This window comes from Somniosus microcephalus, chromosome 5 (assembly GCF_052327205.1).
Source record: "Somniosus microcephalus isolate GS21.2 chromosome 5, FLI_Smic_1.0, whole genome shotgun sequence".
Taxonomy (NCBI): domain Eukaryota; kingdom Metazoa; phylum Chordata; class Chondrichthyes; order Squaliformes; family Somniosidae; genus Somniosus; species Somniosus microcephalus.
Genome location: NC_140991.1, coordinates 221,277,797 through 221,305,160, shown reverse-complemented (window position 1 = coordinate 221,305,160; position 27,364 = coordinate 221,277,797).

The window sequence follows — 27,364 nt, the reverse complement described above, 5'->3', positions numbered from 1 at the left end:
AAAGTTCCCTTACGGGAATGAGGGGAGACTCAGCAAGGGGCACGAGGTCATCCATTGCCTCGTCGGCGCTGGAGTCCGAATCGTCCTCCGTGCCCATCACCAAGTCCCCATCCTCCTCCAGGGGGTCGTCACCAGCGGCCGACCCGTCCACCGCACAGTGCGCAGCGAACGGCTCGGCCGCACCAGCCAGCCCCGCCCCCGCCCGGATCCCACCCCCAGGATCGGCGGCAGAGGATTCCTCCCTGGGCTCCTCTAGGGGTGCTGGGCCAGAAGATGGCGGCGGTTCAGAGCCACCCTCTGCCCCAGACGTCGGAACGACCGGAGAAACCGGGGAGAGAACAATTCCCAGCTCCTCCAGCACGTCCGGCACCAGAGACGCAGCCAGGGGGCCATCCTCCTCCCTGCCACCAACCTCCGACCCAGCGGATGGGGTGTTTTGAATTAAAAGCTCTACCAGGACGAGCAGCCCCTGGGAGATGTCCGGGTCGCCTTGGGCGAGGTCATTATCCTCGAGCTCGCCCGACCCAGACCCCAGGCCGCCCGACCCGGCGAGGGGTAACGGCACCGATAGAACGTCAATTTCCGCCGCGGGTTGTTCCGTGACCCCCCCCACGGGCAGGGTCTCGTCCCCATCCCCGGGAGGCACGCGCCGGACAGACACATCTGCCTCAGCCTCCCGAGGGACAGGCGACCCCTGCCGATCGCTGGTGATGATGACAGCGGGGGGGGGGTGGCGCAGTACCCGCGGTGGGCGATGACTCCCCCTGCTCGGAGGGACCTTCCTCCTCCCGGTCCTCCTCCTCTTCCAGGGGGTCGCGCCTTCTTTTTAGCACGGAGGGAGTGAGGGAGGCCTCCATGTCTGCAGAGGCCTCCTCCTCAGCTCCCTCCGGCGGAGCCGGTTTGTCGGGTTCCTTGGGCCCGAGCCCGGCCGCAGCTATCGGCGTTTCCGCAACGGCGGTTGCGACCACAGGTTCAGGCACGAGTCCCCTCCCACTCACGTCCACCCCGATTAACTATGACCAAGAGATGCACAGGATGCCAGAAGGTCCAAAACGCTCCACCACAGGCCCGCTACATCCATGGGAGTGGCCCTCATCTCCATGGCAACGGGTACACATTGATTTTGCTGGTCCATTTATGGACTCAATGTTCCTAATCGCTGTGGACGCCCATTCAAAATGGCCAGAGGTCATCAAAATGTCCTCCACCACCACGGAGAAAACTATTGCAGTCCTACGGACCATCTTCGCCAGGAATGGCTTGCCAGAACAGATTTGCTCCGACAATGGGCCACAGTTTGTGTCCGAGGATTTCCGGAGGTTTCTGAGGAATAATGGGGTGAAACATTACACATCTGCGCCATATCATCCAGCCACAAATGGATTGGCTGAAAGGTTTGTTCAGACCTTTAAAAAGGCAATAAAGGCAATGAATAATGACGACATACCACTACAACACAAGGTGGATAATTTCTTGTTTGCAGATTCTATACTGCAGTACCGGCAGTGACCACCCCTGTATATAAAGCCATAGCAGGCTTCTGTACATCAGTGTTAAGTTACCCTCTGTTCCTCATTCACAGCATTGCTGGCTGTGCAGCTGCAAGCACAAGCAGAGGGAGCAGCCAGACTAGGAGAGTGGACTAAAGTGGTGGTCCCCTGACCGACAGAGGAGGAGAACGCTGGACCACCACCACCTCCACCTCCACCATCATCACAGCCACTGAGGTGCCTGGAGGGAGAGGACAGAGGAGGAGAAGGAGAAGGGAGGCCAGCAACAACACCAACCAGGGGAGAGCCCTTTCCCATTACTGCCTCCCCAAATTGGCCTCCACTTCAGGAGAAGGAGAGAGGGGCGAGAAACTACCATCAACCAACACCAACTGTTCGGAAGGAGGGAGGAATATCATCTTTCAAAATATCTACAGGTGGGTGTTATTTGGGGCACTCTCCCAAAGACTTTGTATTTTAGGTGGGGGGAGAAAAGAAGAAACAAGGCCGGAACATCAAGGGGTGGCTGTGTGTGTGTGTGGCTCTTGCCAAAACTGGGCCACACGCACCACAAATAAGCATCCCTTCTATTGCCTGACCTGGGCCAGCTGGAGCTGCCTAGGTGAAGTGGTTAATTCCATTAATTACATCGTTAAGACCTGGTGCAGGACTGAGCCTGGGCATCTCCAGCTTTCCCAGGTGAAGACATCTTCTCCCCCTGCCAGAAGACCACCACTATCAGAGACTTTAAATTTCCATCAGGAGAGTGCACCCCTGCCAACACCCACCCTCCCGCCATCCTGAGTGGCGACCCTGCCTTTGCGGCCTCCCTCCTTCCCACCCCCCCTCTCTCTCTCTCTTTGTCTCTCTCTGCCTCTTTCTCTAAGGCACCTCAATTGACTCTATTAATTAATTGCCTATTGAGCAGAGGAGAGAAGGCCCCTCCCCCAATCTCAGTCAATAGGGGGAGAGGTGTGCCTTCATTTTAAACAGCTCCCTCTGCTCAAGAGGACCAAAAAATACCTGAGGCCATTTCCACCTTCAGGCCTGTGACTTGGGGTGAGTGTAGCCCTCTATAATACCACCCCAGAATGGCGACTGCATCTTCGCCAATGACGGGGCCAGCCAAGACGTATGCGGGAGTGGCAGCCACAGCCGCTCCCGCTGCTTCTGTTGCCCCGTCACCATTCAGACTGATGACAAAAAGCTTGGAGTGAAGAGCTACACTCACCCCAGTATGACCATTGAGGCCTGCGTTAAAGCCATGGCTGGGGTTGTCGGCCCCTCAGCCATCGTTGCGGCCTCAAAAATGTATGGGAAGGCTGTGTTCTTCCTGGGGTCGGAGCGGGCGGTGCCCCTGGCTGTCGCCAAGGGGCTCACCGTGGGCGGGACCTTCCTGCCGGTGGATCCTCTCGAGGCCACCGCGCAGAGGATCGTCATTTCCAACGTCCCGCCCTATGTTCCTGGTGAGCTCCTCCTTCCCCATTTACGCCAACTTGGGGAGGTGAGGTTGGGGATCACGCCCATCCCGCTCGGCTTCCGGGAGGCCAGCCTTCGCCACGTCTTCTCCTTCCGGCGCCAGCTGTTTATCATTAGTGATCCCTGCTATGTGCATATCGTTCCTGGCTGCCATTTTTCTGTTTGGTAGTCGCGGGCCAAGACTGGTTGCCCTATCTTGAAGCTCCTGGTTGGCTTCTCATTTATGTGCTGGAATTGCTTATCCTCAACATCTCATCTTATGTTTGGTTTGAGCAAATCCAGGCGACATCTTAGCCTTCGGTTGAAGAACATTATGGCTGGAGCTTGGTTGGTGACTGCATGTGTCGCATTCCGGTAAGCAAACAAGAAATTATCCACCTTGTGTTGTGTTATGTCGTCATTATACATTGCCTTTATTGCCTTTTTAAAGGTCTGAACAAACCTTTCAGCCAATCCATTTGTGGCTGGATGATATGGCGCAGATGTGTAATGTTTCACCCCATTATTCCTCAGAAACCTCTGGAAATCCTCGGACACAAACTGTGGCCCATTGTCGGAGCAAATCTGTTCTGGCAAGCCATTCCTGGTGAAGATGGTCCGTAGGACTGCAATAGTTTTCTCCGTGGTGGTGGAGGACATTTTGATGACCTCTGGCCATTTTGAATGGGCGTCCACAGCGATTAGGAACATTGAGTCCATAAATGGACCAGCAAAATCAATGTGTACCCGTTGCCATGGAGATGAGGGCCACTCCCATGGATGTAGCGGGCCTGTGGTGGAGCGTTTTGGACCTTCTGGCATCCTGTGCATCTCTTGGTCATATCCTCGATTTCTTTATCGATTCCCGGCCACCACACAAACGCCCTGGCTAGGCTCTTCATTTTTACCCCTCCCAGATGACCCTCATGAAGCTCATTGAGCACTCTATCTCTCAACTTGGGTGGAATTATCACTCGGGATCCACACATCAAGGTCCCCCGGCACACTGACAGCTGTTCTCTTCTTGGCGAGAATGCTGGCAACAGTGAGTCGCCATGTGCTGGCCATCCCTTCACCGTCAAATCATAGACCCGAGAGAGTGTCGGGTCATTTTGGGTTTCCTTCTCTATACTTGAGTTTGTAACAGGTAGACATTCGACTATGGTCGCATGGAATATCTCAACAGGGTCCACTGCAGGTGCTTCCTCTACCGTAGGCAACGGTAGGCGCGACAGCCCATCAGCATTTCCATGCTGTTTCGTACCCTTGTACTCTATGTCGTACTGATGTGCCCCTAGAAAAAGTGACCATCTTTGCAGCCGTTGCGCCGTCATCACCGGAACGCCCTTCTTTGGGTTAAAAATGGAGACCAGGGGCTGATGATCAGTCAGTAGGGTGAATTTCTGCCCATGCAGATAGTGATTGAACTTCTTCACCCCCCACACCAGGCTGAGGGCCTCCCTGTCAATCTGGGCGTAGTTACGCTCGGCTGAGGTTAACGAGCATGACGCAAAGGCTATTGGCCTCTCTGAACCGTCAAGGAATTTGTGTGACAGCACCGCTACGATGCCATAGGGAGACGCATCACATGCTAACCGAATCGGTAGTGTTGGATTGTAGTGGGCCAATACTTCTTTTGAAGTGATTAGGCATTTACATTTCTGAAAGGCACGCTTACACTCATCACTCCATTTCCATGTTACTCCAGTTTGCAGCAGGGCGTTCAGTGGGTGCAGAATTGTAGATAAATTCGGCAAGACATTATGGTAGTAGTTCACCAACCCGAGGAACGACCTCAGTTGCGACACATTTTCCAGTGCTGGAGCCTTGAGTACAGCCTCAATCTTGTCCGGCGACTTATGCAACCCTTCCTCATCAATCATGTGGCCACAATACGAGATTTGTCTCCTGAAGAACTCGCATTTGGGGCGGTTGGCTCATAGCCCATATTCCTGTAATCTCGTGAGCACCTGCTCCAGGTTGGCAAGGTGTTCACTGTCATTTTCGCCCGTAACCAGGATGTCGTCCAAATAACACTGGGTCCCCGGGATCCCTTGCAGGACTTGTTCCATCGCCCTCTGCCAAATAGCCGGGGCTGATGCTACCCTGAATACCAGTCGATTGTACTGGTAAAGGCCTTTGTGAGTGTTTATCGTGAGGTATTTCCTAGATGTTTCTTCCACCTCCATTTGTAGATACGCTTGGGCCAGATCAATCTTTGTAAAGCATTTCCCTTCAGATAGTGAGGTGAAAATATCTTCTATCCGTGGAAGTGGATATTGTAATGTGTGCAGGACTGGGTTCACAGTTACCTTGAAGTCCCCACAGATGCGAACCTTCTTCGGCTCCCCAGGCGTGCTGCTCAATGATTTCTTCATTACAGGAACGATGGGTGTGGCCCACTCGCTCCAGTCCACCTTGGACAGCACACCCGAACGCTCCAGACTCTCCAGCTCTGCTTCAACGGCTGGGTGGATCACGTCTGGCCTTAAAAAATTTTGGGTTTGCATTATCTTCGATTTTTATCGTTGCCGTTACTCCTTTTAGAGTCCTAAGTCCTTGTTGGAACACCTCTTTCACGTCAGTTAGAATCTTTGACAGTCGTCCAGGTGTGGCGTCATCATCCTTTTTATCAGTCACAGTTAACGCCTGAATGTAATGCCAATCCAATTGTATTTTTCGGATCCATTCACATCCCAATAATAATGGTCCTCCATCTGATAGTATATATAGATACAGTTTCTGTGTTTCCTTGCCGTTGTATTCAACTGGCACCCTTATTTTTCCTCTGGGGTAGACTTTTTGCCCCGTGTATGTCTTCAATACAATGGACGTGTCCTTCAAGGGTATGTGTGGGAATAGCCGCTCATAGTGTCGTCGATTCATGACAGTTAGGGCTGATCCTGTGTCCGATTCCATCTTTACTGGGGACCCTGCTATCATGAGGGTGACCCAAATGGTTCGGTGATCCTCCTTTGCGATCACGTTGTGTAACTTTAGACAACTTAGTCTCCTGCTCCTGGAGTCCTTATCACTCTCCTGATCTTCCGAACTACTGTCTGTCATTTTCTTTACTTTCTTGTACTTTTCCTTAGTAGTTCTTGTAGTGTTGGTTTTCTTTCCCGACCTGCAGACTCTTGCTATGTGTCCCATTTTCCCACATTGCCTGCATACTTTGTCCTTAAACCAGCAGTCCTTCTGATCATGGGTTGTTCTGCCGCAGCGATAGCACTTTTCTGCTCCAGACACCATTTAGTTAGCGCTGTATTCTTGTGGTTTCTGTTGTATTTCCACAGCTCCCCGTGCTGCTGCTTCGTAGGATACTGCCACGCTGAAAGCCTGTTCTAGCGTCAGGTCCTTTTCCGAAAGTAGTCGTTTCTGGGTTCCTTCACTCTGGAGCCCGCAGACAAACTTATCCCGTAAGGTGTCTGCCAGTCCTGCTCCGAACTGGCAGTGCTTCGATAACTTGCATAGTTCCGTAAGATTGTCAGCATTGCTCTCATCTTTGTGCTGGTTTCTTTTATGGAACTTGAATCTTTCTGCTATCAGCAGCGGTGTGGGGTTTAGGTGTTCCTGTAAGGTATTAACAATCTCTTCAAAACTTTTCTCCATTGGTTTAGCTGGGGTTATTAAATTCCGCAATAGGCCGTACGTCCTCGCGCCCATCAAATTTAATAATACCGACGCCTTCTTTCCATCGGCCACCTCATTTGCCTTGCAGTACACTTCAATTCTTTCCACATACGTGGTCCAGTCTTCTACCTCGTTGTCGAAAGCAGTGATACTGCCACTTTTCGGCATCTTGGGTGATTTAAAATGGCGCCTCCCGCGCTTTTGCTTCTTCACCAATGGATTAAAATGGCGCCTCCCGCGCTTTTCCTTCTTCCCCAATGGAATAAAATGGCGCCTCCCGCGCTTTTCCTTCTTCCCCTTACTGCCACGCTGCTCCTAGCGTTCTGCAGGGTAATGGCGGTGACCCGTGGCTTCGGCGCGTCTCACTTTTCCTTCCCCTTGTTTTATTTTCGCTACGCTGCCCGGTTCTTGAGCACCGACCGCGCCCTGTGCGCTCCACCCTCTTTCTCTCTCTTTTCCTCCCGACGACGCTGCACGGCCCCTTTGCAGAGCCGCTCGATCGAGCTTGAGCCCGCCGCAGTCCGGAAGGGTCAGCGCACTACCTGCTACCAGCACGATTTGCTGGAACACCTTGACTGGGGAGCCAAGCCTCTCCTGCAACTCTCCGAACTCCAATGGATCCTTGGGCGGTTGCCCGCGATCGATGCCTGTTGTTCTGACTTCGACCTCCAAAAGCTTCTTTTCAGGGTGAGATCCCCATGAGGTGATGCAGTACTGCAGGTGAGTTCGAACCTGTTCGTCGCCAATGTAGTGTCCGAGTATAAATAATACACGGACTGCAGGAGAACAATAATAACAGGTATTTACTGAACAGAGGGTAACTTAAGACTGACGTACAGAAGCCTGCTATGGCTTTATATACAGGGGTGGTCACTGCCGGTACTGCAGTATAGAATCAGTTCTTCTCTTAAAGGTACATACACAACAGGAGTGGGCTCACGCCATTACATACAGGGGCTGGGAGTGGGCTCGTGCCATTACATACAAGGGCTGGGAGTGAGCTCAGCCATTAAACACAAGGGCTGGGAGTGGCCTCGTGCCAATACATACAAGGGCTGGGAGTGGGCTCGTGCCTGTGATGAAATAACTCTGTGTTCTGGCATTTGTATTGTTGTTGTTGTTGTACTTGTTAATGTCTGGAATGTTCCACTGGTGTAACCACTAATGCTCCTCCCTAGCCCTGCCCCTCTTCTGGAATGTTCTATCAAGGGCTGGATCGGTGATGAATAATGGTTGCCCTGTGTTAACTTGATGCCATGTTCTTACTTAATAAAATTGATGTGCCAAATAACTGCCTGAATCCATGAGGTTAAAGCTTAAAACTAAAAGCTTTTATTAAGTAACAACTTTTGGAAGATGGATCAATTTTTGAAACCAGAGTGTCTGGATATCGATCCCCATTCGGCAGACGCGTCGAAGAAATTTACGCATTGGCTTCAATGTTTTGAACACTTCATCGCATCGGTCGATTCAACGGTTAACAAGTTAGCTCTTCTAACTAACTTGGTAAGTCATCAAACTTACTCGATAATTGAAGATATTACTACATATGAAGAGGCCCTCGCAGCCCTTAAGGCCCAGTACCTTAAGTCGGTTAACGAAGTATATGCCAGGTATCTTTTGTCTACTCGCAGGCAATTACCCGAGGAATCTCTGGACGATTTCCTGCAGGACCTTAAGGCTTTGGCTAAGGATTGCAACTACAAGGCTGTCTCTGCCATAGTGTATCAGGAAGAAGCCATCCGCGATTCTTTCATATCTGGCCTCCAATCTAATTATATTAGACGGAGACTCCTCGAGAACGACTCGTTAGTTTTAAAAACGGTCGTCACTACTGCTCGATCGTTAGATGTAGCCCAGAAGAATTTAGAAGTGTATGCATCAGCCCATGCGTCTCTCTCAGCCTTGTGTGTTCGAGTATGGAGGCATCCATAACACCAAAGGAGCCTCCACTTAATCCTATTGTTGCGGCTGTACCCCATGGGCAGCCAGAGAGGCTACCTGTTTTAAATGTAAGAAACGGGGACATTTTAGTAAAGTGTGTAAGGGTAATCCTGTACCCAATGTCTTTTCTGCTGCCGCCTATCATTTTACTCTAGCCTCGGCTACGGTTGACCAGACCATACCGTGTTCCTTGTCGAAATGTATGATGTACATCAAGATTAATGGTCGTCCTACTGGGTGTTTGATAGACTGTGGCTGTAGTGAAAGTTTTATACACCCCAACCTTGTTAACTCCTGTTCATTGAAGGTGTATCCTACTCGAAGTGAATTTGCGATGGCGTCCAAGTCCCTTACTTCGGAGGTAACTGGATATTGTAAAGTCACATTGACCGTTAAGGATACGGAGTATAAGGACTTTAAACTCCTCATATTACCTCAGTTGTGTGTGAACTTAATTTTAGGCTTGGACTTCCAGTGTCAGCATGAGAGCGTTACCCTTAAGTATGGTGGATCTCAGCCTCCACTCACAGTCTGCGGTCTTTCTACTTTAAAAGTAAGTCCACCTTCTTTGTTCACGAACCTTGCTCCTAATTGTAGACCTATAGCGGCTAAGAGTCAACGGTATAGTTCAGAAGATAAAACATTTATAAAAGAGGAAGTGGAAAGGCTTCAACGGGAGGGAATCATCGAAAACAGTAATAGCCCGTGGCGTGCCCAGGTAGTGGTGGTTAAAACTAATGAAAAGAAAAGACTTGTGGTCGATTATAGCCAGACTATAAACTTGTATACACAATTAGACACCTATCCTTTGCCTCGTATTTCTGAGATGGTGAACCAGATAGCTCAGTACCGCGTGTTCTCCACCATTGATTTAAAGTCTGCCTACCATCAACTCCCCATTAAAATAGAAGACCGACCTTATACGGCCTTCGAAGCTAATGGGCGCCTGTACCAATTCCTTAGGGTGCCCTTTGGAGTGATGAATGGGGTATCCGTCTTCCAACGGGAGATGGATCGTATGGTGGATGAATACGCGTTGGAAGCAACATTCCCATACCTGGACAATGTTACTATCTGTGGGCGCGACCAACGGGAGCATGATCAAAATCTCGCGAAGTTCCTAGAGACTGCAAAGAGGTTAAACCTGACCTACAACGAAAACAAGTGTACCTTCAATACTACACGTTTGTGTATTCTTAGTTGCGTTGTGGAGAATGGGGTAATCGGGCCAGATCCTGAAAGATTACGCCCACTTAAGGAATTACCTTTACCTCACACTGTAAAAGCTTTAAGAAGGTGTCTGGGATTCTTCTCGTACTATGCCCAGTGGGTGGCGAACTACTCAGATAAAGTCCAACCTCTTATTAAGTTGACGTCTTTTCCGCTATCGGCGGAAGCTCAGGAGGCTTTCCTTAATATCAAACGGGACATTGAGAAGGCTGTGGTATGTGCCGTGGATGAGAAGATCCCTTTTCAAGTGGAAAGTGATGCATCTGATTTTGCGTTGGCAGCAACTCTTAACCAAGCTGGTAGACCAGTAGCTTTCTTCTCTCGTACATTGCAAGGACCAGAAGTTAGACATTCTTCAGTGGAAAAGGAGGCACAGGCAATTATCGAAGCAGTCAGGTATTGGAGACATTATCTCGCTGGCCAACGTTTTACGCTCATTACTGACCAGCGATCCGTGGCCTTTATGTTCAACACTAAGCAGAGAGGCAAGATCAAAAATGATAAGATTTTAAGATGGCGAATAGAACTGTCAACATATGGCTATGATATTCAGTACAGGCCTGGAGTATTTAATGAGCCATCGGATGCTTTGTCACGAGGAGTGTGTGCTAGTCTAGGTATAGATAAGCTTCAAAGTCTCCACGACGCACTCTGTCACCCTGGGGTTACCAGAATGAACCACTTCATTAAGTCCCACAATCTACCCTACTCTATTGAGGAGGTCCGGACAATGACCAGAACCTGTCGTGTTTGTGCTGAATGCAAACCCCGCTTCCATAAGCCGTCCGAGCCAGCTCATCTTATTAAAGCAACTCGACCATTTGAGCGTTTGAGTCTCGATTTTAAAGGTCCCCTTCCATCGAGCGACCGTAATGTCTATTTTCTTAATATTATAGACGAGTACTCTCGGTTCCCTTTTGTTATCCCCTGTCCGGATGTGACTAGTGCTGCTGTAATTAAATGCCTCTGCCAACTGTTTTCCTTGTTTGGCATGCCTAACTATATACATAGTGATAGGGGTTCTTCCTTTATGAGCGAAGAATTGCGACAGTTGTTGCTATCGAAAGGGATTGCAATGAGTAGAACTACCAGCTATAACCCTCGTGGTAATGGGCAGGTCGAGAAAGAAAATGCGACAGTGTGGAAGGCTATCGTACTGTCTCTGAAGTCGCGAGGCCTGCCGACCTCTCGCTGGCAGGATGTCCTGCCAGACGTGCTGCATTCCATAAGGTCTCTTTTGTGTACAGCGATGAATGCCACCCCTCATGAAAGGATGCTTAGTTTTCCAAGAAAAACTACTAATGGTGTAATATTACCCACATGGTTGACGACCACGGGCCCTGTGTTGTTGTGCAGACATCTGAGAGGCCACAAGACTGATCCACTGGTGGAGGAAGTACAACTCCTCCATGCTAATCCCCAGTATGCGTATATTCAATATCCGGATGGGGGAGAGGGTACGGTCTCTATTAAAGATCTTGCACCTGCTGGAGCTCGAAAAGAGTTCGACTCTGAGAGTAGAGTTTTCAATCGTGGTATTGGACCTTCAGAGACACAAACCCTCAGTGTGGAAAATACTGATGATTCTGGGAATTCGAATGAACTGGAGTGAGTACCCTGGGAGGAGCCTCAGCAAGAGTTACGTCGTTCCCAGAGGATTATCAGACCTCCTGACAGACTGAATCTATAGCAGGGGGTGAATGTGATGAAATAACTCTGTGCATTGGCATTTGTATTGTTGTTGTTGTAGTACTTGTTAATGTCTGGAATGTTACACTGGTGTAACCATTAATGCTCCTCCCTAGCCCCGCCCCTCTTCTGGAATGTTCTACCAAGGGCTCGGTCGGTGATGAATGCTGGTTGCCCTGTGTTAACTTGATGCCACGTTCTTACTTAATAAAAGCCTTTAGTTTTAAGCTTTAACCTCATGGATTCAGGCAGTTATTTGGCACATCAGTGCCATTACATACAGGGGCTGGGAGTGGGCTCGTGCCATTACATACAAGGGCTGGGAGTGGGCTCGTGCCATTACACACAGGTGCTGGGAGTGGGCTCGTGCCATTACATACAAGGGCTGGGAGTGGGCTCAGCCATTACATACAAGGGCTGGGAGTGGGCTCAGCCATTACATACAAGGGCTGGGAGTGGGCTCGTGCCATTACATACAGGGGCTGGGAGTGGGCTCGTGCCATTACATACAGGGGCTGGGAGTGGGCTCGTGCCATTACATACAGGGGCTGGGAGTGGGCTCGTGCCATTACATACAAGGGCTGGGAGTGGGCTCGTGCCATTACATACAAGGGCTGGGAGTGGGCTCGTGCCTTTACATACAGGGGCTGGGAGTGGGCTCAGCCATTACATACAGGGGCTGGGAGTGGGCTCACGCCATTACATACAAGGGCTGGGAGTGGGCTCGTGCCATTACATACAGGGGCTGGGGGTGGGCTCAGCCATTACATACAGGGGCTGGGAGTGGGCTCACGCCATTACATACAAGGGCTGGGAGTGGGCTCGTGCCATTACATACAAGGGCTGGGAGTGGGCTCGTGCCATTACATACAAGAGCTGGGAGTGGGCTCGTGCCATTACATACAAGGGCTGGGAGTGGGCTCGTGCCATTACATACAGGGGCTGGGAGTGGGCTCAGCCATTACATACAAGGGCTGGGAGTGGGCTCATGCCATTACATACAGGGGCTGGGAGTGGGCTCACGCCATTACATACAGGGGCTGGGAGTGGGCTCAGCCATTACATACAAGGGCTGGGAGTGGGCTCATGCCATTACATACAGGGGCTGGGAGTGGGCTCGTGCCATTACAGACAGGGGCTGGGAGTGGGCTCACACCATTACATACAGGGGCTGGGAGTGGGCTCGTGCCATTACATACAGGGGCTGGGAGTGGGCTCACGCCATTACATACAAGGGCTTGGAGTGGGCTCAGCCATTACATACAAGGGCTGGGAGTGGGCTCGTGCCATTACACACAGGGGCTGGGAGTGGGCTCAGTCATTACATACAGGGGCTGGGTGTGGGCTCACACCATTACATACAAGGGCTGGGAGTGGGCTCGTGCCATTACATACAAGGGCTGGGAGTGGGCTCAGCCATTACATACAAGGGCTGGGAGTGGGCTCGTGCCATTACATACAAGGGCTGGGAGTGGGCTCGTGCCATTACATACAGCGGCTGGGAGTGGGCTCGTTCCATTACATACAAGGGCTGGGAGTGGGCTCATGCCATTACATCCAGGGGCTGGGAGTGGGCTCAGCCATTACATACAAGGGCTGGGAGTGGGCTCGTACCATTACATACAAGGGCTGGGAGTGGGCTCAGCCATTACATACAAGGGCTGGGAGTGGGCTCGCGCCATTACATACAAGGCCTGGGAGTGGGCTCGTGCCATTACATACAAGGGCTGGGAGTGGGCTCGTGCCATTACATACAGCGGCTGGCAGTGGGCTCGTTCCATTACATACAAGGGCTGGGAGTGGGCTCAGCCATTACATACAGGGGCTGGGAGTGGGCTCAGCCATTACATACAAGGGCTGGGAGTGGGCTCGTGCCATTACATACAAGGGCTGGGAGTGGGCTCAGCCATTACATACAAGGGCTGGGAGTGGGCTCGTGCCATTACATACAAGGCCTGGGAGTGGGCTCGTGCCATTACATACAAGGGCTGGGAGTGGGCTCACACCATTACATACAAGGGCTGTGAGTGGGCTCGTGCCATTACATACAAGGGCTGGGAGTGGGCTCGTACCATTACATACAGGGGCTGGGAGTGGGCTCGTGCCATTAAATACAAGGGCTGGGAGTGGGCTCAGCCATTACATACAGGGGCTGGGACTGGGCTCAGCCATTACATACAGGGGCTGGGAGTGGGCACGTGCCATTACATACAAGGCCTGGGAGTGGGCACAGCCATTACATACAGGTGCTGGGAGTGGGCTCATGCCTTTACATACAGGGGCTGGGAGTGGGCTCAGCCATTACATACAGGGGCTGGGAGTGGGCTCGTGCCATTACATACAGGGGCTGGGAGTGGGCTCAGCCATTACATACAGGGGCTGGGAGTGGGATCGTGCCATTACATACAAGGGCTGGGAGTGGGCTCGTGCCATTACATACAAGGGCTGGGAGTGGGCTCGTGCCATTACATACAAGGGCTGGGTGTGGGCTCACGCCATTACATACAAGGGCTGGGAGTGGACTCGTGCCATTACATACAAGGGCTGGGAGTGGGCACGTGCCATTACATACAAGGCCTGGGAGTGGGCTCAGCCATTACATACAGGGGCTGGGAGTGGACTCGTGCCATTACATACAAGGGCTGGGAGTGGGCTCGTGCCATTACATACAAGGCCTGGGACTGGGTTCAGCCATTACATACAAGGCCTGGGAGTGGGCACAGCCATTACATACAGGGGCTGGGAGTGGGCTCACACCATTACATACAAGGGCTGGGAGTGGGCTCATGCCATTACATACAAGGGCTGGGAGTGGGCTCGTACCATTACATACAGGGGCTGGGAGTGGGATCGTGCCATTACGTACAGGGGCTGGGAGTGGGCTCGTACCATTACATACAAGGGCTGGGAGTGGGCTCACACCATTACATACAAGGGCTGGGAGTGGGCTCGTGCCATTACATACAAGGGCTGGGAGTGGGCTCGTACCGTTACATACAGGGGCTGGGAGTGGGCTCGTGCCATTAAATACAGGGGCTGGGAGTGGGCTCAGCCATAACATACAAGGGCTGGGAGTGGGCTCGTGCCATTACATACAGGGGCTGGGAGTGGGCTCAGCCATTACATACAGGGGCTGGGAGTGGGCACGTGCCATTACATACAAGGCCTGGGAGTGGACACAGCCATTACATACAGGGGCTGGGAGTGGGCTCGTACCATTACATACAAGGGCTGGGAGTGGGCTCAGCCATTACATACAAGGGCTGGGAGTGGGCTCGTGCCATTACATACAGGGGCTGGGAGTGGGCTCAGCCATTACATACAGGGGCTGGGAGTGGGCACGTGCCATTACATACAAGGCCTGGGAGTGGGCACAGCCATTACATACAGGGGCTGGGAGTGGGCACATGCCATTACATACAGGGGCTGGGAGTGGGCTCGTGCCATTACATACAGGGGCTGGGAGTGGGATCGTGCCATTACATACAAGGGCTGGGAGTGGGCTCGTGTCATTACATACAAGTGCTGGGTGTGGGCTCGTGCCAGTACATACAAGGGCTGGGAGTGGGCTCGTGCCATTACATACAAGGGCTGGGTGTGGGCTCACGCCATTACATACAAAGGCTGGGAGTGGGCTCGTGTCATTACATACAAGGCCTGGGACTGGGTTCAGCCATTACATACAAGGCCTGGGAGTGGGCACAGCCATTACATACAGGGGCTGGGAGTGGGCTCGTACCATTACATACAGGGGCTGGGAGTGGGATCGTGCCATTACATACAGGGGCTGGGAGTGGGCTCGTGCCATTACATACAAGAGCTGGGAGTGGGCTCGTGTCATTACATACAAGTGCTGGGTGTGGGCTCGTGCCATTACATACAAGGGCTGGGAGTGGACTCGTGCCATTACATACAAGGGATGGGAGTGGGCTCGTGCCATTACATACATGGGCTGGGAGTGGGCTCGTGCCATTACATACAAGGGCTGGGAGTGGACTCGTGTCATTACATACAAGTGCTGGGTGTGGGCTCGTGCCATTACATACAGGGGCAGGGAGTGGACTCGTGCCATTACATACAGGGGCTGGGAGTGGGCTCACACCATTACATACAAGGGCTAGGAGTGGGCTCAGCCATTACATACAAGGCCTGGGAGTGGGCACAGCCATTACATACAGGGGCTGGGAGTGGGCTCGTGCCATTACATACAAGGGCTGGGAGTGGGCACAGCCATTATATACAGGGGCTGGGAGTGGGCACAGCCATTACATACAAGGCCTGGGAGTGGGCACAGCCATTATATACAGGGGCTGGGAGTGGGCTCAGCCATTACATACAAGGGCTGGGAGTGGGCTCGTGCCATTACATACAAGGGCTGGGAGTGGGCTCGTGCCATTACATACAAGGCCTGGGAGTGGGCACAGCCATTACATACAGGGGCTGGGAGTGGGCACAGCCATTACATACAAGGCCTGGGAGTGGGCACAGCCATTACATACAGGGGCTGGGAGTGGGCTCGTGCCATTACAAACAAGGGCTGGGAGTGGGCTCGTACCATTTCATACAAGGGCTGGGAGTGGGCTCACACCATTACATACAGGGGCTAGGAGTGGGCTCGTGCCATTACATACAAGAGCTGGGAGTGGGCTCAGCCATTACATACAAGGGCTGGGAGTGGACTCGTGTCATTACATACAAGTGCTGGGTGTGGGCTCGTGCCATTACATACAGGGGCTGGGAGTGGGCTCAGCCATTACATACAGGGGCTGGGAGTGGGATCGTGCCATTACATACAAGGGCTGGGAGTGGGCTCGTGCCATTACATACAAGGGCTGGGAGTGGGCTCGTGCCATTACATACAAGGGCTGGGTGTGGGCTCACGCCATTACATACAAGGGCTGGGAGTGGACTCGTGCCATTACATACAAGGGCTGGGAGTGGGCACGTGCCATTACATACAAGGCCTGGGAGTGGGCTCAGCCATTACATACAGGGGCTGGGAGTGGACTCGTGCCATTACATACAAGGGCTGGGAGTGGGCTCAGCCATTACATACAAGGGCTGGGAGTGGACTCGTGTCATTACATACAAGTGCTGGGTGTGGGCTCGTGCCATTACATACAGGGGCTGGGAGTGGGCTCAGCCATTACATACAGGGGCTGGGAGTGGGATCGTGCCATTACATACAAGGGCTGGGAGTGGGCTCGTGCCATTACATACAAGGGCTGGGAGTGGGCTCGTGCCATTACATACAAGGGCTGGGTGTGGGCTCACGCCATTACATACAAGGGCTGGGAGTGGACTCGTGCCATTACATACAAGGGCTGGGAGTGGGCACGTGCCATTACATACAAGGCCTGGGAGTGGGCTCAGCCATTACATACAGGGGCTGGGAGTGGACTCGTGCCATTACATACAAGGGCTGGGAGTGGGCTCGTGCCATTACATACAAGGCCTGGGACTGGGTTCAGCCATTACATACAAGGCCTGGGAGTGGGCACAGCCATGACATACAGGGGCTGGGAGTGGGCTCACACCATTACATACAAGGGCTGGGAGTGGGTTCGTGCCATTACATACAAGGGCTGGGAGTGGGCTCGTACCATTACATACAGGGGCTGGGAGTGGGATCGTGCCATTACATACAGGGGCTGGGAGTGGGCTCGTACCATTACATACAGGGGCTGGGAGTGGGCTCGTACCATTGCATACAGGAGCTGGGAGTGGGATCGTGCCATTACATACAGGGGCTGGGAGTGGGATCGTGCCATTACATACAGGGGCTGGGAGTGGGCTCGTACCATTACATACAAGGGCTGGGAGTGGGCTCACACCATTACATACAAGGGCTGGGAGTGGGCTCGTACCATTACATACAGGGGCTGGGAGTGGGCTCGTGCCATTAAATACAGGGTCTGGGAGTGGGCTCGTACCATTACATACAGGGGCTGGGAGTGGGCTCGTGCCATTACATACAAGGGCTGGGAGTGGGCATCGTCATTACATACAAGGGCTGGGAGTGGGCTCAGCCATTACATACAGGGGCTGGGAGTGGGCTCGTGCCATTACATACAGGGGCTGGGAGTGGGCTCGTGCCATTACATACAAGGGCTGGGAGTGGGCTCGTGCCATTACATACAAGGGCTGGGAGTGGGCTCGTGCCATTACATACAAGGGCTGGGAGTGGGCTCGTGCCATTACATACAAGGGCTGGGAGTGGGCTCGTGCCATTACATACAAGGGCTGGGAGTGGGCTCGTGCCATTACATACAGGGGCTGGGAGTGGGCTCGTGCCATTACATACAAGGGCTGGAAGTGGGCTCGTGCCATTACATACAAGGGCTGGGAGTGGGCTCGTGCCATTACATACAAGGGCTGGGAGTGGGCTCGTGCCATTACAAAGAAGGGCTGGGAGTGGGCTCGTGCCATTACATACAGGGGCTGGGAGTGGGCTCGTGCCATTACATACAAGGGCTGGAAGTGGGCTCGTGCCATTACATACAGGGGCTGGGAGTGGGCTCGTGCCATTACATACAGGGGCTGGGAGTGGGCTCATGCCATTACATACAAGGGCTGGGAGTGGGCTCGTGCCATTACATACAAGGCCTGGGAGTGGGCTCGTGCCATTACATACAGGGGCTGGGAGTGGGCTCACGCCATTACATACAGGGGCTGGGAGTGGGCTCGTGCCATTACACACAGGGGCTGGAAGTGGGCTAGTTCCATTACATACAACGGCTGGGAGTGGGCTCAGTAATTACATACAAGGGCTGGGAGTGGGCTCACGCCATTACATACAGGGGCTGGGAGTGGGCTCAGCCATTACATACAAGGCCTGTGAGTGGGCTCGTGCCATTACACACAGGGGCTGGGAGTGGGCTAGTTCCATTACATACAAGGGCTGGGAGTGGGCTCAGTAATTACATACAAGGGCTGGGAGTGGGCTCAGCCATTACATACAGGGGCTGGGAGTGGTCTCACGCCATTACATACAGAGGCTGGGAGTGGGCTCAGCCATTACATACAAGGGCTTGTAGTGGGCTCAGCCATTACATACAAGGGCTGGGAGTGGGCTCGTGCCATTACATACAAGGGCTTGGAGTGGGCTCAGCCATTACATACAGGGGCTGGGAGTGGGCTCAGCCATTACACACAGGGGCTGGGCGTGGGCTCGTGCCATTACATACAAGGGCTGGGATTGGGCTCGTGCCATTCCATACAAGGGCTGGGAGTGGGCTCGTGCCATTACATACAGGGGCTGGGAGTGGGCTCGTGCCAATACATACAAGGGCTGGGAGTGGGCTCGTGCCATTACATACAGGGGCTGGGAGTGGGCTCAGCCATTACATACAGGGGCTGGGAGTGGGCTCACGCCATTACATACAGGGGCTGGGAGTGGGCTCAGCCATTACATACAGGGGCTGGGAGTGGGCTCGTGCCATTACATACAAGGCCTGGGAGTGGATTCGTGCCATTACAAAGAAGGCCTGGGACTGGGTTCAGCCATTACATACAAGGGCTGGGAGTGGGCTCGTGCCATTACATACAGGGGCTGGGAGTGGGCTCAGCCATTACATACAAGGGCTGGGAGTGGGCTCGTGCCATTACATACAAGGCCTGGGAGTGGGCTCGTGCCATTACATACAGGGGCTGGGAGTGGGCTCAGCCATTACATACAAGGGCTGGGAGTGGGCTCGTGCCATTACATACAGGGGCTGGGAGTGGGCTCGTGCCATTACATACAAGGGCTGGGAGTGGGCTCACACCATTACATACAAGGGCTGTGAGTGGGCTCGTGCCATTACATACAAGGGCTGGGAGTGGGCTCGTACCATTACATACAGGGGCTGGGAGTGGGCTCGTGCCATTAAATACAGGGGCTGGGAGTGGGCTCGAACCATTGCATACAAGGGCTGGGAGTGGGCTCAGCCATTACATACAGGGGCTGGGAGTGGGCTCAGCCATTACATACAGGGGCTGGGAGTGGGCACGTGCCATTACATACAAGGCCTGGGAGTGGGCACAGCCATTACATACAGGGGCTGAGAGTGGGCTCATGCCATTACATACAGGGACTGGGAGTGGGCTCGTGCCATTACATACAGGGGCTGGGAGTGGGCTCAGCCATTACATACAGGGGCTGGGAGTGGGCTCGTGCCATTACATACAGGGGCTGGGAGTGGGCTCAGCCATTCCATACAGGGGCTGGGAGTGGGATCGTGCCATTACATACAAGGGCTGGGAGTGGGCTCGTGCCATTACATACAAGGGCTGGGAGTGGGCTCGTGCCATTACATACAAGGGCTGGGTGTGGGCTCACGCCATTACATACAAGGGCTGGGTGTGGACTCGTGCCATTACATACAAGGGCTGGGAGTGGGCACGTGCCATTACATACAAGGCCTGGGAGTGGGCTCAGCCATTACATACAGGGGCTGGGAGTGGACTCGTGCCATTACATACAAGGGCTGGGAGTGGGCTCGTGCCATTACATACAAGGCCTGGGACTGGGTTCAGCCATTACATACAAGGCCTGGGAGTGGGCACAGCCATTACATACAGGGGCTGGGAGTGGGCTCACACCATTACATACAAGGGCTGGGAGTGGGCTCGTGCCATTACATACAAGGGCTGGGAGTGGGCTCGTACCATTACATACAGGGGCTGGGAGTGGGATCGTGCCATTACATACAGGGGCTGGGAGTGGGCTCACACCATTACATACAAGGGCTGGGAGTGGGCTAGTGCCATTACATACAAGGGCTGGGAGTGGGCTCGTACCATTACATACAGGGGCTGGGAGTGGGATCGTGCCATTACATACAAGGGCTGGGAGTGGGCTCACACCATTACATACAAGGGCTGGGAGTGGGCTCGTGCCATTACATGCAAGGGCTGGGAGTGGGCTCGTACCATTACATACAGGGGCTGGGAGTGGGCTCGTGCCATTAAATACAGGGGCTGGGAGTGGGCTCGTACCATTACATACAGGGGCTGGGAGTGGGCTCGTGCCATTACATACAAGGGCTGGGAGTGGGCTCAGCCATTACATACAAGGGCTGGGAGTGGGCTCAGCCATTACAAACAGGGGCTGGGAGTGGGCTCATGCCATTATATACAAGGGCTGGGAGTGGGCTCAGCCATTACATACAAGGGCTGGGAGTGGGCTCACACCATTACATACAAGGGCTGGGAGTGGGCTCAGCCATTACATACAAGGGCTGGGAGTGGGCTCGTGCCATTACATACAAGGGCTGGGAGTGGGCTCGTGCCATTACATACAAGGGCTGGGAGTGGGCTCGTGCCATTACATACAGGGGCTGGGAGTGGGCTCAGTAATTACATACAAGGGCTGGGAGTGGGCTCACACCATTACATACAAGGGCTGGGAGTGGGCTCAGCCATTACATACAAGGGCTGGGAGTGGGCTCGTGCCATTACATACAAGGGCTGGGAGTGGGCTCGTGCCATTACATACAAGGGCTGGGAGTGGGCTCGTGCCATTACATACAGGGGCTGGGAGTGGGCTCAGTAATTACATACAGGGGCTGGGAGTGGGCTCGTGCCATTACATACAAAGGCTGGGAGTGGGCTCAGTAATTACATACAAGGGCTGGAAGTGGGCTCGTGCCATTACATACAAAGGCTGGGAGTGGGCTCACACCATTACATACAGGGGCTGGGAGTGGCCTCGTACCATTACATACAGGGGCTGGGAGTGGGCTCGTGCCATTACATACAGGGGCTGGGAGTGGGCTCGTGCCATTACATACAGGGGCTGGGAGTGGGCTCGTGCCATTACATACAAGGGCTGGGAGTGGGCTCGTGCCATTACATACAGGGGCTGGGAGTGGGCTCAGCCATTTCATACAGGGGCTGGGAGTGGGCTCGTGCCATTACATACAAGGGCTGGGAGTGGGCTCGTGCCATTACATACAGGGGCTGGGAGAGGGCTCAGCCATTACATACAAGGCCTGGGAGTGGGCCCGTGCCATTACACACAGGGGCTGGGAGTGGGCTAGTTCCATTACATACAAGGGCTGGGAGTGGGCTCAGTAATTACATACAAGGGCTGGGAGTGGGCTCGTGCCATTATATACAGGGGCTGGGAGTGGTCTCACGCCATTACATACAGGGGCTGGGAGTGGTCTCACGCCATTACATACAAGGGCTGGGAGTGGGCTCGTGCCATTACATACAGAGGCTGGGAGTGGGCTCAGCCATTATATACAGGGGCTGGGAGTGGTCTCACGCCATTACATACAGGGGCTGGGAGTGGTCTCACGCCATTACATACAAGGGCTGGGAGTGGGCTCGTGCCATTACATACAAGGGCTGGGAGTGGGCTCAGCCATTACATACAAGGGCTGGGAGTGGGCTCAGCCATTACATACAAGGGGCTGGGAGTGGGCTCGTTCCATTACATACAGGGGCTGGGAGTGGGCTCAGCCATTACATACAGGGGCTGGGACTGGGTTCAGCCATTACATACAAGGGCTGGGAGTGGGCTCGTGCCATTACATACAGGGGCTGGGAGTGGGCTCAGCCATTACATACAAGGGCTGGGAGTGGGCTCGTGCCATGACATACAAGGCCTGGGAGTGGGCTCGTGCCATTACATACAAGGGCTGGGAGTGGGCTCACACCATCACATACAAGGGCTGTGAGTGGGCTCGTGCCATTACATACAAGGGCTGGGAGTGGGCTCGTACCATTACATACAGGGGCTGGGAGTGGGCTCGTGCCATTAAATACAGGGGCTGGGAGTGGGCTCGTACCATTGCATACAAGTGCTGGGAGTGGGCTCAGCCATTACATACAGGGGCTGGGAGTGGGCTCAGCCATTACATACAGGGGCTGGGAGTGGGCACGTGCCATTACATACAGGGGCTGGGAGTGGGCTCATGCCATTACATACAGGGACTGGGAGTGGGCTCGTGCCATTACATACAGTGGCTGGGAGTGGGCTCAGCCATTACATACAGGGGCTGGGAGTGGGCTCGTGCCATTACATACAGGGGCTGGGAGTGGGCTCAGCCATTACATACAGGGGCTGGGAGTGGGATCGTGCCATTACATACAAGGGCTGGGAGTGGGCTCGTGCCATTACATACAAGGGCTGGGAGAGGGCTCGTGCCATTACATGCAAGGGCTGGGTGTGGGCTCACGCCATTACATACAAGGGCTGGGAGTGGACTCGTGCCATTACATACAAGGGCTGGGAGAGGGCTCGTGCCATTACATGCAAGGGCTGGGTGTGGGCTCACGCCATTACATACAAGGGCTGGGAGTGGACTCGTGCCATTACATACAGGGGCTGGGAGTGGGCTCGTGCCATTAAATACAGGGGCTGGGAGTGGGCTCATGCCATTACATACAAGGGCTGGGAGTGGGCTCGTGCCATTACATACAAGGGCTGGGAGTGGGCTCGTGCCATTACATACAAGGGCTGGGAGTGGGCTCGTGCCATTACATACAAGGGCTGGGAGTGGGCTCGTGCCATTACATACAAGGGCTGGGAGTGGGCTCGTGCCATTACATACAGGGGCTGGGAGTGGGCTCAGTAATTACATACAGGGGCTGGGAGTGGGCTCGTGCCATTACATACAAAGGCTGGGAGTGGGCTCAGTAATTACATACAAGGGCTGGAAGTGGGCTCGTGCCATTACATACAAAGGCTGGGAGTGGGCTCACACCATTACATACAGGGTCTGGGAGTGGCCTCGTACCATTACATACAGGGGCTGGGAGTGGGCTCGTGCCATTACATACAGGGGCTGGGAGTGGGCTCGTGCCATTACATACAGGGGCTGGGAGTGGGCTCGTGCCATTACATACAAGGGCTGGGAGTGGGCTCGTGCCATTACATACAGGGGCTGGGAGTGGGCTCAGCCATTTCATACAGGGGCTGGGAGTGGGCTCGTGCCATTACATACAAGGGCTGGGAGTGGGCTCGTGCCATTACATACAGGGGCTGGGAGAGGGCTCAGCCATTACATACAAGGCCTGGGAGTGGGCCCGTGCCATTACACACAGGGGCTGGGAGTGGGCTAGTTCCATTACATACAAGGGCTGGGAGTGGGCTCAGTAATTACATACAAGGGCTGGGAGTGGGCTCGTGCCATTATATACAGGGGCTGGGAGTGGTCTCACGCCATTACATACAGGGGCTGGGAGTGGTCTCACGCCATTACATACAGGGGCTGGGAGTGGTCTCAGCCATTACATACAGGGGCTGGGAGTGGGCTCGTGCCATTACATACAGGGGCTGGGAGTGGGCTCAGCCATTACATACAGGGGCTGGGAGTGGGCTCGTGCCATTACATACAGGGGCTGGGAGTGGGCTCAGCCATTCCATACAGGGGCTGGGAGTGGGATCGTGCCATTACATACAAGGGCTGGGAGTGGGCTCGTGCCATTACATACAAGGGCTGGGAGTGGGCTCGTGCCATTACATACAAGGGCTGGGTGTGGGCTCACGCCATTACATACAAGGGCTGGGTGTGGACTCGTGCCATTACATACAAGGGCTGGGAGTGGGCACGTGCCATTACATACAAGGCCTGGGAGTGGGCTCAGCCATTACATACAGGGGCTGGGAGTGGACTCGTGCCATTACATACAAGGGCTGGGAGTGGGCTCGTGCCATTACATACAAGGCCTGGGACTGGGTTCAGCCATTACATACAAGGCCTGGGAGTGGGCACAGCCATTACATACAGGGGCTGGGAGTGGGCTCACACCATTACATACAAGGGCTGGGAGTGGGCTCGTGCCATTACATACAAGGGCTGGGAGTGGGCTCGTACCATTACATACAGGGGCTGGGAGTGGGATCGTGCCATTACATACAGGGGCTGGGAGTGGGCTCACACCATTACATACAAGGGCTGGGAGTGGGCTAGTGCCATTACATACAAGGGCTGGGAGTGGGCTCGTACCATTACATACAGGGGCTGGGAGTGGGATCGTGCCATTACATACAAGGGCTGGGAGTGGGCTCACACCATTACATACAAGGGCTGGGAGTGGGCTCGTGCCATTACATGCAAGGGCTGGGAGTGGGCTCGTACCATTACATACAGGGGCTGGGAGTGGGCTCGTGCCATTAAATACAGGGGCTGGGAGTGGGCTCGTACCATTACATACAGGGGCTGGGAGTGGGCTCGTGCCATTACATACAAGGGCTGGGAGTGGGCTCAGCCATTACATACAAGGGCTGGGAGTGGGCTCAGCCATTACAAACAGGGGCTGGGAGTGGGCTCATGCCATTATATACAAGGGCTGGGAGTGGGCTCAGCCATTACATACAAGGGCTGGGAGTGGGCTCACACCATTACATACAAGGGCTGGGAGTGGGCTCAGCCATTACATACAAGGGCTGGGAGTGGGCTCGTGCCATTACATACAAGGGCTGGGAGTGGGCTCGTGCCATTACATACAAGGGCTGGGAGTGGGCTCGTGCCATTACATACAGGGGCTGGGAGTGGGCTCAGTAATTACATACAAGGGCTGGGAGTGGGCTCACACCATTACATACAAGGGCTGGGAGTGGGCTCAGCCATTACATACAAGGGCTGGGAGTGGGCTCGTGCCATTACATACAAGGGCTGGGAGTGGGCTCGTGCCATTACATACAAGGGCTGGGAGTGGGCTCGTGCCATTACATACAGGGGCTGGGAGTGGGCTCAGTAATTACATACAGGGGCTGGGAGTGGGCTCGTGCCATTACATACAAAGGCTGGGAGTGGGCTCAGTAATTACATACAAGGGCTGGAAGTGGGCTCGTGCCATTACATACAAAGGCTGGGAGTGGGCTCACACCATTACATACAGGGGCTGGGAGTGGCCTCGTACCATTACATACAGGGGCTGGGAGTGGGCTCGTGCCATTACATACAGGGGCTGGGAGTGGGCTCGTGCCATTACATACAGGGGCTGGGAGTGGGCTCGTGCCATTACATACAAGGGCTGGGAGTGGGCTCGTGCCATTACATACAGGGGCTGGGAGTGGGCTCAGCCATTTCATACAGGGGCTGGGAGTGGGCTCGTGCCATTACATACAAGGGCTGGGAGTGGGCTCGTGCCATTACATACAGGGGCTGGGAGAGGGCTCAGCCATTACATACAAGGCCTGGGAGTGGGCCCGTGCCATTACACACAGGGGCTGGGAGTGGGCTAGTTCCATTACATACAAGGGCTGGGAGTGGGCTCAGTAATTACATACAAGGGCTGGGAGTGGGCTCGTGCCATTATATACAGGGGCTGGGAGTGGTCTCACGCCATTACATACAGGGGCTGGGAGTGGTCTCACGCCATTACATACAAGGGCTGGGAGTGGGCTCGTGCCATTACATACAGAGGCTGGGAGTGGGCTCAGCCATTATATACAGGGGCTGGGAGTGGTCTCACGCCATTACATACAGGGGCTGGGAGTGGTCTCACGCCATTACATACAAGGGCTGGGAGTGGGCTCGTGCCATTACATACAAGGGCTGGGAGTGGGCTCAGCCATTACATACAAGGGCTGGGAGTGGGCTCAGCCATTACATACAAGGGGCTGGGAGTGGGCTCGTTCCATTACATACAGGGGCTGGGAGTGGGCTCAGCCATTACATACAGGGGCTGGGACTGGGTTCAGCCATTACATACAAGGGCTGGGAGTGGGCTCGTGCCATTACATACAGGGGCTGGGAGTGGGCTCAGCCATTACATACAAGGGCTGGGAGTGGGCTCGTGCCATGACATACAAGGCCTGGGAGTGGGCTCGTGCCATTACATACAAGGGCTGGGAGTGGGCTCACACCATCACATACAAGGGCTGTGAGTGGGCTCGTGCCATTACATACAAGGGCTGGGAGTGGGCTCGTACCATTACATACAGGGGCTGGGAGTGGGCTCGTGCCATTAAATACAGGGGCTGGGAGTGGGCTCGTACCATTGCATACAAGTGCTGGGAGTGGGCTCAGCCATTACATACAGGGGCTGGGAGTGGGCTCAGCCATTACATACAGGGGCTGGGAGTGGGCACGTGCCATTACATACAGGGGCTGGGAGTGGGCTCATGCCATTACATACAGGGACTGGGAGTGGGCTCGTGCCATTACATACAGTGGCTGGGAGTGGGCTCAGCCATTACATACAGGGGCTGGGAGTGGGCTCGTGCCATTACATACAGGGGCTGGGAGTGGGCTCAGCCATTACATACAGGGGCTGGGAGTGGGATCGTGCCATTACATACAAGGGCTGGGAGTGGGCTCGTGCCATTACATACAAGGGCTGGGAGAGGGCTCGTGCCATTACATGCAAGGGCTGGGTGTGGGCTCACGCCATTACATACAAGGGCTGGGAGTGGACTCGTGCCATTACATACAAGGGCTGGGAGAGGGCTCGTGCCATTACATGCAAGGGCTGGGTGTGGGCTCACGCCATTACATACAAGGGCTGGGAGTGGACTCGTGCCATTACATACAGGGGCTGGGAGTGGGCTCGTGCCATTAAATACAGGGGCTGGGAGTGGGCTCATGCCATTACATACAAGGGCTGGGAGTGGGCTCGTGCCATTACATACAAGGGCTGGGAGTGGGCTCGTGCCATTACATACAAGGGCTGGGAGTGGGCTCGTGCCATTACATACAAGGGCTGGGAGTGGGCTCGTGCCATTACATACAAGGGCTGGGAGTGGGCTCGTGCCATTACATACAGGGGCTGGGAGTGGGCTCAGTAATTACATACAGGGGCTGGGAGTGGGCTCGTGCCATTACATACAAAGGCTGGGAGTGGGCTCAGTAATTACATACAAGGGCTGGAAGTGGGCTCGTGCCATTACATACAAAGGCTGGGAGTGGGCTCACACCATTACATACAGGGTCTGGGAGTGGCCTCGTACCATTACATACAGGGGCTGGGAGTGGGCTCGT